Source organism: Hyla sarda, unplaced genomic scaffold (assembly GCF_029499605.1).
Source record: "Hyla sarda isolate aHylSar1 unplaced genomic scaffold, aHylSar1.hap1 scaffold_2007, whole genome shotgun sequence".
In the NCBI taxonomy this organism is placed as follows: domain Eukaryota; kingdom Metazoa; phylum Chordata; class Amphibia; order Anura; family Hylidae; genus Hyla; species Hyla sarda.
The window spans coordinates 45,016-58,249 of NW_026608668.1; the positions used below are offsets into that span (position 1 = coordinate 45,016).

Here is a 13,234-nt window from a genome sequence, read left to right on the forward strand (position 1 = left end):
CTAGGTGTAAACAACATCTCTCCTTTGCTGTGTATGTGACTATGGAGCTGTTTGGTGATGTCGTCTATTATGGCCTTCATAGAAGCAACAGGAGATTGTTGCATCCATCTAGAACCCTCAGAACTACAGTGCTATGATGTCACTCACTTCCACAGGCCTTGCAGAGTGTAAACAACAACAACCCAGCTTTGTTGTGTATGTAACCATAGGGATTTGTGATGTCACCTAGAACCTTCACAGCAGCGACAGCTTTATGAGGAGCATCAGCACTGCTCTGCCTGAGCAGAACCATCACCGCCATAGGTTGTCAAATAACCCGGATTTAACCCACACAGGTAAGTCCAATGGGGTGCAGGCATGTCCTCTATGCTTACAGCTTCCCGTGGGTGTTGGTTTGATACCGTTTGGGGACAGCCAAGGAGGCATCTGCAGGCAACAAAGGTAGGTGTGTGCTTGTGTGTGTGTTTCCTATGCAGATCCTAAGCCCAGTGTCACATGCAAGTAGGAGGAGTAAGAAGGGTTCCTGGCAAATCCGGGTTATGGATTGCATTTAAAAAGGCCCCGTGGGAGTGCAATGGGCCCCTGTCTTGCTGCTTAGCAATAATGGTATGGGTTTAGGTTCTGCTGTGTGTACTGGTGGTTGACTGCCCCCCAGCCCAGAGTGTGCATGGAAAATTGTCTGGCAGCCTCCCTGACAGCAAGCAGTGATAGTGCCCATGAAGGGCACCTTGTTGGGCCCGCCCCTTTCACGGTTATCGCTTCTCGGCCTTTTGGCTAAGATCAAGTGTAGTATCTGTTCTTATCAGTTTAATATCTGATACGTCCCCTATCTGGGGACCATATATTAAATGGATTTTTGAGAACGGGGGCCGATTTCGAAGCTTGCTTCCGTCGCCCTATGCATTGACCCGATATGGCAGTATCTTCGGGTACAGTGCACCACCCCCTTACAGGGTTAAAAAGAAAGATTCCTACTTTCATTGCTACCTGCTTGCTGGCTAGCAAGCTAGCCAGCCCTGTGGGCCTTGCTGCTGCTGCAGCCAAAAAACAAAAGGTGGTGCTGCTGCTGCTTCTGCTGCTTCTGCTTCTGCTTGTGTCTGGCCGCTGTTGGAGCGTCCAGGCACAGGACTTCTGCTGCTGCTGACTAAATGGCCTCCTTAATTGGATCATTTGAGTAGCCAGCACACCTGTGCAGGTAGGGCATGACATGATAGGCAGCTGCCTTGATAGCGGGTGGGTGCTGAATGTTCCTAATTGACAAAATAAGATTAATGCTTATGAAGAAATATAAAATCTCATCCCTTCCCCAATATCGCGCCACACCCCTACCCCTTAATTCCCTGGTTGAACTTGATGGACATATGTCTTTTTTCGACCGTACTAACTATGTAACTATGTAACATAACATGGGGGGGGGGGGGGGGTCTCCTGGCTGTTCACACAGGTGTGTCATTGCTGTACATTGACCATGCATTGCTTCTGTGGTATTGCAAAGGCAAAGACAAATGCTTCCAGCCATCCATTGCACTAATGGATTGGTCATCAGCTGGCTGTCTATGTCCCGCATCAATATAGACCAAAGTACAGAGGGTTAGGCTATGCTATTGTGCACCTACCTGATGCATCAGAAGGTGCGAGGCCCTTGCTAAATTCTGTGCACAGACTTTGAGATCTATACTTTAGACTGTATCTAAACCTGCTCCAACATGGACTGACATTCTGGCCTACTTTCAGCCGATGCGACTTGTCTGTCGCTGAACAGTCGCTTTTTATGTATTCAGCACCTATGTATAATGTTGTAAAAATGCTCTAGAAGCTAAAGTCGCAGAAATGTCACACATATTTGGCCTGCAACTTTCTGTGCGACAAATTCAGACAGGAAAAATCAGTATAAATCCTTAGAAAATTATCCCCCAGTGTCTCCATCTGCTGGCGGTATTGAATAAGCATTGCTGCACTGATGGGGTATGCATTAGACGGAAAAAAAGAAGAAAAAGAAGAATAATACGCCCAGAAAAGAGGCGAAAAGGAGAAAAACGTAAAAAAACGTGAAAAAAAAGTAAGAGGAAGAGAAGGGAAAAAAAGGTGGAAATGGGTTTAAAAGTGATTTCGGCGGAGAAATATATATATATATATATATATATATATATATATATATATATATATACGCGCACACACACACATATATATAAACGTATTCTCCGTTGAGATATTGCAGCCGCTGCTGTGTCCAGGCCCAGGAGCCTTAGCACTGTGCTGTGATGTCACTCAATACCACTGACATCACTAGGTGTAAACAACATCTCTCCTTTGCTGTGTATGTGACTATGGAGCTGTTTGGTGATGTCGTCTATTATGGCCTTCATAGAAGCAACAGGAGATTGTTGCATCCATCTAGAACCCTCAGAACTACAGTGCTATGATGTCACTCACTTCCACAGGCCTTGCAGAGTGTAAACAACAACAACCCAGCTTTGTTGTGTATGTAACCATAGGGATTTGTGATGTCACCTAGAACCTTCACAGCAGCGACAGCTTTATGAGGAGCATCAGCACTGCTCTGCCTGAGCAGAACCATCACCGCCATAGGTTGTCAAATAACCCGGATTTAACCCACACAGGTAAGTCCAATGGGGTGCAGGCATGTCCTCTATGCTTACAGCTTCCCGTGGGTGTTGGTTTGATACCGTTTGGGGACAGCCAAGGAGGCATCTGCAGGCAACAAAGGTAGGTGTGTGCTTGTGTGTGTGTTTCCTATGCAGATCCTAAGCCCAGTGTCACATGCAAGTAGGAGGAGTAAGAAGGGTTCCTGGCAAATCCGGGTTATGGATTGCATTTAAAAAGGCCCCGTGGGAGTGCAATGGGCCCCTGTCTTGCTGCTTAGCAATAATGGTATGGGTTTAGGTTCTGCTGTGTGTACTGGTGGTTGACTGCCCCCCAGCCCAGAGTGTGCATGGAAAATTGTCTGGCAGCCTCCCTGACAGCAAGCAGTGATAGTGCCCATGAAGGGCACCTTGTTGGGCCCGCCCCTTTCACGGTTATCGCTTCTCGGCCTTTTGGCTAAGATCAAGTGTAGTATCTGTTCTTATCAGTTTAATATCTGATACGTCCCCTATCTGGGGACCATATATTAAATGGATTTTTGAGAACGGGGGCCGATTTCGAAGCTTGCTTCCGTCGCCCTATGCATTGACCCGATATGGCAGTATCTTCGGGTACAGTGCACCACCCCCTTACAGGGTTAAAAAGAAAGATTCCTACTTTCATTGCTACCTGCTTGCTGGCTAGCAAGCTAGCCAGCCCTGTGGGCCTTGCTGCTGCTGCAGCCAAAAAACAAAAGGTGGTGCTGCTGCTGCTTCTGCTGCTTCTGCTTCTGCTTGTGTCTGGCCGCTGTTGGAGCGTCCAGGCACAGGATTTCTGCTGCTGCTGACTAAATGGCCTCCTTAATTGGATCATTTGAGTAGCCAGCACACCTGTGCAGGTAGGGCATGACATGATAGGCAGCTGCCTTGATAGCGGGTGGGTGCTGAATGTTCCTAATTGACAAAATAAGATTAATGCTTATGAAGAAATATAAAATCTCATCCCTTCCCCAATATCGCGCCACACCCCTACCCCTTAATTCCCTGGTTGAACTTGATGGACATATGTCTTTTTTCGACCGTACTAACTATGTTACTATGTAACATAACATGGGGGGGGGGGGGGGTCTCCTGGCTGTTCACACAGGTGTGTCATTGCTGTACATTGACCATGCATTGCTTCTGTGGTATTGCAAAGGCAAAGACAAATGCTTCCAGCCATCCATTGCACTAATGGATTGGTCATCAGATGGCTGTCTATGTCCCGCATCAATATAGACCAAAGTACAGAGGGTTAGGCTATGCTATTGTGCACCTACCTGATGCATCAGAAGGTGCGAGGCCCTTGCTAAATTCTGTGCACAGACTTTGAGATCTATACTTTAGACTGTATCTAAACCTGCTCCAACATGGACTGACATTCTGGCCTACTTTCAGCCGATGCGACTTGTCTGTCGCTGAACAGTCGCTTTTTATGTATTCAGCACCTATGTATAATGTTGTAAAAATGCTCTAGAAGCTAAAGTCGCAGAAATGTCACACATATTTGGCCTGCAACTTTCTGTGCGACAAATTCAGACAGGAAAAATCAGTATAAATCCTTAGAAAATTATCCCCCAGTGTCTCCATCTGCTGGCGGTATTGAATAAGCATTGCTGCACTGATGGGGTATGCATTAGACGGAAAAAAAGAAGAAAAAGAAGAATAATACGCCCAGAAAAGAGGCGAAAAGGAGAAAAACGTAAAAAAACGTGAAAAAAAAGTAAGAGGAAGAGAAGGGAAAAAAAGGTGGAAATGGGTTTAAAAGTGATTTCGGCGGAGAAATATATATATATATATATATATATATATATATATATACGCGCACACACACACATATATATAAACGTATTCTCCGTTGAGATATTGCAGCCGCTGCTGTGTCCAGGCCCAGGAGCCTTAGCACTGTGCTGTGATGTCACTCAATACCACTGACATCACTAGGTGTAAACAACATCTCTCCTTTGCTGTGTATGTGACTATGGAGCTGTTTGGTGATGTCGTCTATTATGGCCTTCATAGAAGCAACAGGAGATTGTTGCATCCATCTAGAACCCTCAGAACTACAGTGCTATGATGTCACTCACTTCCACAGGCCTTGCAGAGTGTAAACAACAACAACCCAGCTTTGTTGTGTATGTAACCATAGGGATTTGTGATGTCACCTAGAACCTTCACAGCAGCGACAGCTTTATGAGGAGCATCAGCACTGCTCTGCCTGAGCAGAACCATCACCGCCATAGGTTGTCAAATAACCCGGATTTAACCCACACAGGTAAGTCCAATGGGGTGCAGGCATGTCCTCTATGCTTACAGCTTCCCGTGGGTGTTGGTTTGATACCGTTTGGGGACAGCCAAGGAGGCATCTGCAGGCAACAAAGGTAGGTGTGTGCTTGTGTGTGTGTTTCCTATGCAGATCCTAAGCCCAGTGTCACATGCAAGTAGGAGGAGTAAGAAGGGTTCCTGGCAAATCCGGGTTATGGATTGCATTTAAAAAGGCCCCGTGGGAGTGCAATGGGCCCCTGTCTTGCTGCTTAGCAATAATGGTATGGGTTTAGGTTCTGCTGTGTGTACTGGTGGTTGACTGCCCCCCAGCCCAGAGTGTGCATGGAAAATTGTCTGGCAGCCTCCCTGACAGCAAGCAGTGATAGTGCCCATGAAGGGCACCTTGTTGGGCCCGCCCCTTTCACGGTTATCGCTTCTCGGCCTTTTGGCTAAGATCAAGTGTAGTATCTGTTCTTATCAGTTTAATATCTGATACGTCCCCTATCTGGGGACCATATATTAAGATGGGGGGATTTTTGAGAACGGGGGCCGATTTCGAAGCTTGCTTCCGTCGCCCTATGCATTGACCCGATATGGCAGTATCTTCGGGTACAGTGCACCACCCCCTTACAGGGTTAAAAAGAAAGATTCCTACTTTCATTGCTACCTGCTTGCTGGCTAGCCAGCTAGCCAGCCCTGTGGGCCTTGCTGCTGCTGCAGCCAAAAAACAAAAGGTGGTGCTGCTGCTGCTTCTGCTGCTTCTGCTTGTGTCTGGCCGCTGTTGGAGCGTCCAGGCACTTCTGCTGCTGCTGACTAAATGGCCTCCTTAATTGGATCATTTGAGTAGCCAGCACACCTGTGCAGGTAGGGCATGACATGATAGGCAGTTGCCTTGATAGCGGGTGGGTGCTGAATGTTCCTAATTGACAAAATAAGATTAATGCTTATGAAGAAATATAAAATCTCATCCCTTCCCCAATATCGCGCCACACCCCTACCCCTTAATTCCCTGGTTGAACTTGATGGACATATGTCTTTTTTCGACCGTACTAACTATGTAACTATGTAACATAACATGGGGGGGGGGGGGGGTCTCCTGGCTGTTCACACAGGTGTGTCATTGCTGTACATTGACCATGCATTGCTTCTGTGGTATTGCAAAGGCAAAGACAAATGCTTCCAGCCATCCATTGCACTAATGGATTGGTCATCAGCTGGCTGTCTATGTCCCGCATCAATATAGACCAAAGTACAGAGGGTTAGGCTATGCTATTGTGCACCTACCTGATGCATCAGAAGGTGCGAGGCCCTTGCTAAATTCTGTGCACAGACTTTGAGATCTATACTTTAGACTGTATCTAAACCTGCTCCAACATGGACTGACATTCTGGCCTACTTTCAGCCGATGCGACTTGTCTGTCGCTGAACAGTCGCTTTTTATGTATTCAGCACCTATGTATAATGTTGTAAAAATGCTCTAGAAGCTAAAGTCGCAGAAATGTCACACATATTTGGCCTGCAACTTTCTGTGCGACAAATTCAGACAGGAAAAATCAGTATAAATCCTTAGAAAATTATCCCCCAGTGTCTCCATCTGCTGGCGGTATTGAATAAGCATTGCTGCACTGATGGGGTATGCATTAGACGAAAAAAAAGAAGAAAAAGAAGAATAATACGCCCAGAAAAGAGGCGAAAAGGAGAAAAACGTAAAAAAACGTGAAAAAAAAGTAAGAGGAAGAGAAGGGTTAAAAAAGGTGGAAATGGGTTTAAAAGTGATTTCGGCGGAGAAATATATATATATATATATATATATATATATATACGCGCACACACACACATATATATAAACGTATTCTCCGTTGAGATATTGCAGCCGCTGCTGTGTCCAGGCCCAGGAGCCTTAGCACTGTGCTGTGATGTCACTCAATACCACTGACATCACTAGGTGTAAACAACATCTCTCCTTTGCTGTGTATGTGACTATGGAGCTGTTTGGTGATGTCGTCTATTATGGCCTTCATAGAAGCAACAGGAGATTGTTGCATCCATCTAGAACCCTCAGAACTACAGTGCTATGATGTCACTCACTTCCACAGGCCTTGCAGATTGTAAACAACAACAACCCAGCTTTGTTGTCTATGTAACCATAGGGATTTGTGATGTCACCTAGAACCTTCACAGCAGCGACAGCTTTATGAGGAGCATCAGCACTGCTCTGCCTGAGCAGAACCATCACCGCCATAGGTTGTCAAATAACCCGGATTTAACCCACACAGGTAAGTCCAATGGGGTGCAGGCATGTCCTCTATGCTTACAGCTTCCCGTGGGTGTTGGTTTGATACCGTTTGGGGACAGCCAAGGAGGCATCTGCAGGCAACAAAGGTAGGTGTGTGCTTGTGTGTGTGTTTCCTATGCAGATCCTAAGCCCAGTGTCACATGCAAGTAGGAGGAGTAAGAAGGGTTCCTGGCAAATCCGGGTTATGGATTGCATTTAAAAAGGCCCCGTGGGAGTGCAATGGGCCCCTGTCTTGCTGCTTAGCAATAATGGTATGGGTTTAGGTTCTGCTGTGTGTACTGGTGGTTGACTGCCCCCCAGCCCAGAGTGTGCATGGAAAATTGTCTGGCAGCCTCCCTGACAGCAAGCAGTGATAGTGCCCATGAAGGGCACCTTGTTGGGCCCGCCCCTTTCACGGTTATCGCTTCTCGGCCTTTTGGCTAAGATCAAGTGTAGTATCTGTTCTTATCAGTTTAATATCTGATACGTCCCCTATCTGGGGACCATATATTAAATGGATTTTTGAGAACGGGGGCCGATTTCGAAGCTTGCTTCCGTCGCCCTATGCATTGACCCGATATGGCAGTATCTTCGGGTACAGTGCACCACCCCCTTACAGGGTTAAAAAGGAAGATTCCTACTTTCATTGCTACCTGCTTGCTGGCTAGCCAGCTAGCCAGCCCTGTGGGCCTTGCTGCTGCTGCAGCCAAAAAACAAAAGGTGGTGCTGCTGCTGCTTCTGCTGCTTCTGCTTCTGCTTGTGTCTGGCGCTGTTGGAGCGTCCAGGCACAGGACTTCTGCTGCTGCTGACTAAATGGCCTCCTTAATTGGATCATTTGAGTAGCCAGCACACCTGTGCAGGTAGGGCATGACATGATAGGCAGCTGCCTTGATAGCGAGTGGGTGCTGAATGTTCCTAATTGACAAAATAAGATTAATGCTTATGAAGAAATATAAAATCTCATCCCTTCCCCAATATCGCGCCACACCCCTACCCCTTAATTCCCTGGTTGAACTTGATGGACATATGTCTTTTTTCGACCGTACTAACTATGTAACTATGTAACATAACATGGGGGGGGGGGGGGGGGGTCTCCTGGCTGTTCACACAGGTGTGTCATTGCTGTACATTGACCATGCATTGCTTCTGTGGTATTGCAAAGGCAAAGACAAATGCTTCCAGCCATCCATTGCACTAATGGATTGGTCATCAGCTGGCTGTCTATGTCCCGCATCAATATAGACCAAAGTACAGAGGGTTAGGCTATGCTATTGTGCACCTACCTGATGCATCAGAAGGTGCGAGGCCCTTGCTAAATTCTGTGCACAGACTTTGAGATCTATACTTTAGACTGTATCTAAACCTGCTCCAACATGGACTGACATTCTGGCCTACTTTCAGCCGATGCGACTTGTCTGTCGCTGAACAGTCGCTTTTTATGTATTCAGCACCTATGTATAATGTTGTAAAAATGCTCTAGAAGCTAAAGTCGCAGAAATGTCACACATATTTGGCCTGCAACTTTCTGTGCGACAAATTCAGACAGGAAAAATCAGTATAAATCCTTAGAAAATTATCCCCCAGTGTCTCCATCTGCTGGCGGTATTGAATAAGCATTGCTGCACTGATGGGGTATGCATTAGACGAAAAAAAAGAAGAAAAAGAAGAATAATACGCCCAGAAAAGAGGCGAAAAGGAGAAAAACGTAAAAAAACGTGAAAAAAAAGTAAGAGGAAGAGAAGGGAAAAAAAGGTGGAAATGGGTTTAAAAGTGATTTCGGCGGAGAAATATATATATATATATATATATATATATATATATATATATATACGCGCACACACACACATATATATAAACGTATTCTCCGTTGAGATATTGCAGCCGCTGCTGTGTCCAGGCCCAGGAGCCTTAGCACTGTGCTGTGATGTCACTCAATACCACTGACATCACTAGGTGTAAACAACATCTCTCCTTTGCTGTGTATGTGACTATGGAGCTGTTTGGTGATGTCGTCTATTATGGCCTTCATAGAAGCAACAGGAGATTGTTGCATCCATCTAGAACCCTCAGAACTACAGTGCTATGATGTCACTCACTTCCACAGGCCTTGCAGAGTGTAAACAACAACAACCCAGCTTTGTTGTGTATGTAACCATAGGGATTTGTGATGTCACCTAGAACCTTCACAGCAGCGACAGCTTTATGAGGAGCATCAGCACTGCTCTGCCTGAGCAGAACCATCACCGCCATAGGTTGTCAAATAACCCGGATTTAACCCACACAGGTAAGTCCAATGGGGTGCAGGCATGTCCTCTATGCTTACAGCTTCCCGTGGGTGTTGGTTTGATACCGTTTGGGGACAGCCAAGGAGGCATCTGCAGGCAACAAAGGTAGGTGTGTGCTTGTGTGTGTGTTTCCTATGCAGATCCTAAGCCCAGTGTCACATGCAAGTAGGAGGAGTAAGAAGGGTTCCTGGCAAATCCGGGTTATGGATTGCATTTAAAAAGGCCCCGTGGGAGTGCAATGGGCCCCTGTCTTGCTGCTTAGCAATAATGGTATGGGTTTAGGTTCTGCTGTGTGTACTGGTGGTTGACTGCCCCCCAGCCCAGAGTGTGCATGGAAAATTGTCTGGCAGCCTCCCTGACAGCAAGCAGTGATAGTGCCCATGAAGGGGACCTTGTTGGGCCCGCCCCTTTCACGGTTATCGCTTCTCGGCCTTTTGGCTAAGATCAAGTGTAGTATCTGTTCTTATCAGTTTAATATCTGATACGTCCCCTATCTGGGGACCATATATTAAATGGATTTTTGAGAACGGGGGCCGATTTCGAAGCTTGCTTCCGTCGCCCTATGCATTGACCCGATATGGCAGTATCTTCGGGTACAGTGCACCACCCCCTTACAGGGTTAAAAAGAAAGATTCCTACTTTCATTGCTACCTGCTTGCTGGCTAGCCAGCTAGCCAGCCCTGTGGGCCTTGCTGCTGCAGCCAAAAAACAAAAGGTGGTGCTGCTGCTGCTGCTTCTGCTGCTTCTGCTTGTGTCTGGCCGCTGTTGGAGCGTCCAGGCACAGGACTTCTGCTGCTGCTGACTAAATGGCCTCCTTAATTGGATCATTTGAGTAGCCAGCACACCTGTGCAGGTAGGGCATGACATGATAGGCAGCTGCCTTGATAGCGGGTGGGTGCTGAATGTTCCTAATTGACAAAATAAGATTAATGCTTATGAAGAAATATAAAATCTCATCCCTTCCCCAATATCGCGCCACACCCCTACCCCTTAATTCCCTGGTTGAACTTGATGGACATATGTCTTTTTTCGACCGTACTAACTATGTAACTATGTAACATAACATGGGGGGGGGGGGGGGGGGGGTCTCCTGGCTGTTCACACAGGTGTGTCATTGCTGTACATTGACCATGCATTGCTTCTGTGGTATTGCAAAGGCAAAGACAAATGCTTCCAGCCATCCATTGCACTAATGGATTGGTCATCAGCTGGCTGTCTATGTCCCGCATCAATATAGACCAAAGTACAGAGGGTTAGGCTATGCTATTGTGCACCTACCTGATGCATCAGAAGGTGCGAGGCCCTTGCTAAATTCTGTGCACAGACTTTGAGATCTATACTTTAGACTGTATCTAAACCTGCTCCAACATGGACTGACATTCTGGCCTACTTTCAGCCGATGCGACTTGTCTGTCGCTGAACAGTCGCTTTTTATGTATTCAGCACCTATGTATAATGTTGTAAAAATGCTCTAGAAGCTAAAGTCGCAGAAATGTCACACATATTTGGCCTGCAACTTTCTGTGCGACAAATTCAGACAGGAAAAATCAGTATAAATCCTTAGAAAATTATCCCCCAGTGTCTCCATCTGCTGGCGGTATTGAATAAGCATTGCTGCACTGATGGGGTATGCATTAGACGAAAAAAAAGAAGAAAAAGAAGAATAATACGCCCAGAAAAGAGGCGAAAAGGAGAAAAACGTAAAAAAACGTGAAAAAAAAGTAAGAGGAAGAGAAGGGAAAAAAAGGTGGAAATGGGTTTAAAAGTGATTTCGGCGGAGAAATATATATATATATATATATATATATATATATATGCGCACACACACACATATATATAAACGTATTCTCCGTTGAGATATTGCAGCCGCTGCTGTGTCCAGGCCCAGGAGCCTTAGCACTGTGCTGTGATGTCACTCAATACCACTGACATCACTAGGTGTAAACAACATCTCTCCTTTGCTGTGTATGTGACTATGGAGCTGTTTGGTGATGTCGTCTATTATGGCCTTCATAGAAGCAACAGGAGATTGTTGCATCCATCTAGAACCCTCAGAACTACAGTGCTATGATGTCACTCACTTCCACAGGCCTTGCAGAGTGTAAACAACAACAACCCAGCTTTGTTGTGTATGTAACCATAGGGATTTGTGATGTCACCTAGAACCTTCACAGCAGCGACAGCTTTATGAGGAGCATCAGCACTGCTCTGCCTGAGCAGAACCATCACCGCCATAGGTTGTCAAATAACCCGGATTTAACCCACACAGGTAAGTCCAATGGGGTGCAGGCATGTCCTCTATGCTTACAGCTTCCCGTGGGTGTTGGTTTGATACCGTTTGGGGACAGCCAAGGAGGCATCTGCAGGCAACAAAGGTAGGTGTGTGCTTGTGTGTGTGTTTCCTATGCAGATCCTAAGCCCAGTGTCACATGCAAGTAGGAGGAGTAAGAAGGGTTCCTGGCAAATCCGGGTTATGGATTGCATTTAAAAAGGCCCCGTGGGAGTGCAATGGGCCCCTGTCTTGCTGCTTAGCAATAATGGTATGGGTTTAGGTTCTGCTGTGTGTACTGGTGGTTGACTGCCCCCCAGCCCAGAGTGTGCATGGAAAATTGTCTGGCAGCCTCCCTGACAGCAAGCAGTGATAGTGCCCATGAAGGGGACCTTGTTGGGCCCGCCCCTTTCACGGTTATCGCTTCTCGGCCTTTTGGCTAAGATCAAGTGTAGTATCTGTTCTTATCAGTTTAATATCTGATACGTCCCCTATCTGGGGACCATATATTAAATGGATTTTTGAGAACGGGGGCCGATTTCGAAGCTTGCTTCCGTCGCCCTATGCATTGACCCGATATGGCAGTATCTTCGGGTACAGTGCACCACCCCCTTACAGGGTTAAAAAGAAAGATTCCTACTTTCATTGCTACCTGCTTGCTGGCTAGCCAGCTAGCCAGCCCTGTGGGCCTTGCTGCTGCAGCCAAAAAACAAAAGGTGGTGCTGCTGCTGCTGCTTCTGCTGCTTCTGCTTGTGTCTGGCCGCTGTTGGAGCGTCCAGGCACAGGACTTCTGCTGCTGCTGACTAAATGGCCTCCTTAATTGGATCATTTGAGTAGCCAGCACACCTGTGCAGGTAGGGCATGACATGATAGGCAGCTGCCTTGATAGCGGGTGGGTGCTGAATGTTCCTAATTGACAAAATAAGATTAATGCTTATGAAGAAATATAAAATCTCATCCCTTCCCCAATATCGCGCCACACCCCTACCCCTTAATTCCCTGGTTGAACTTGATGGACATATGTCTTTTTTCGACCGTACTAACTATGTAACTATGTAACATAACATGGGGGGGGGGGGGGGGGGGGGGGGGTCTCCCTGGCTGTTCACACAGGTGTGTCATTGCTGTACATTGACCATGCATTGCTTCTGTGGTATTGCAAAGGCAAAGACAAATGCTTCCAGCCATCCATTGCACTAATGGATTGGTCATCAGCTGGCTGTCTATGTCCCGCATCAATATAGACCAAAGTACAGAGGGTTAGGCTATGCTATTGTGCACCTACCTGATGCATCAGAAGGTGCGAGGCCCTTGCTAAATTCTGTGCACAGACTTTGAGATCTATACTTTAGACTGTATCTAAACCTGCTCCAACATGGACTGACATTCTGGCCTACTTTCAGCCGATGCGACTTGTCTGTCGCTGAACAGTCGCTTTTTATGTATTCAGCACCTATGTATAATGTTGTAAAAATGCTCTAGAAGCTAAAGTCGCAGAAATGTCACACATATTTGGCCT

General features: G+C 46.5%; 6 non-coding genes across 6 annotated transcripts; all 6 read left to right on the forward strand.

The window, feature by feature from the left end:
* The first annotated feature begins 754 nt into the window (after positions 1–754).
* LOC130317692 (U2 spliceosomal RNA) lies at positions 755–945 on the forward strand. Its single transcript, XR_008864768.1, has one exon. It is a non-coding gene; the product is annotated as a U2 spliceosomal RNA (small nuclear RNA).
* A 2,095-nt stretch (positions 946–3,040) lies between these two features.
* LOC130317694 (U2 spliceosomal RNA) lies at positions 3,041–3,231 on the forward strand. The gene has a single exon (XR_008864770.1). It is a non-coding gene; the product is annotated as a U2 spliceosomal RNA (small nuclear RNA).
* A 2,084-nt stretch (positions 3,232–5,315) lies between these two features.
* Positions 5,316–5,511, forward strand: LOC130317702 (U2 spliceosomal RNA). Its single transcript, XR_008864777.1, has one exon. It is a non-coding gene; the product is annotated as a U2 spliceosomal RNA (small nuclear RNA).
* A 2,070-nt stretch (positions 5,512–7,581) lies between these two features.
* LOC130317695 (U2 spliceosomal RNA) lies at positions 7,582–7,772 on the forward strand. The gene has a single exon (XR_008864771.1). It is a non-coding gene; the product is annotated as a U2 spliceosomal RNA (small nuclear RNA).
* Positions 7,773–9,864: 2,092 nt separating this feature from the next.
* Positions 9,865–10,055, forward strand: LOC130317696 (U2 spliceosomal RNA). Its single transcript, XR_008864772.1, has one exon. It is a non-coding gene; the product is annotated as a U2 spliceosomal RNA (small nuclear RNA).
* Positions 10,056–12,134: 2,079 nt separating this feature from the next.
* LOC130317697 (U2 spliceosomal RNA) lies at positions 12,135–12,325 on the forward strand. Its single transcript, XR_008864773.1, has one exon. It is a non-coding gene; the product is annotated as a U2 spliceosomal RNA (small nuclear RNA).
* Positions 12,326–13,234: the final 909 nt, after the last annotated feature.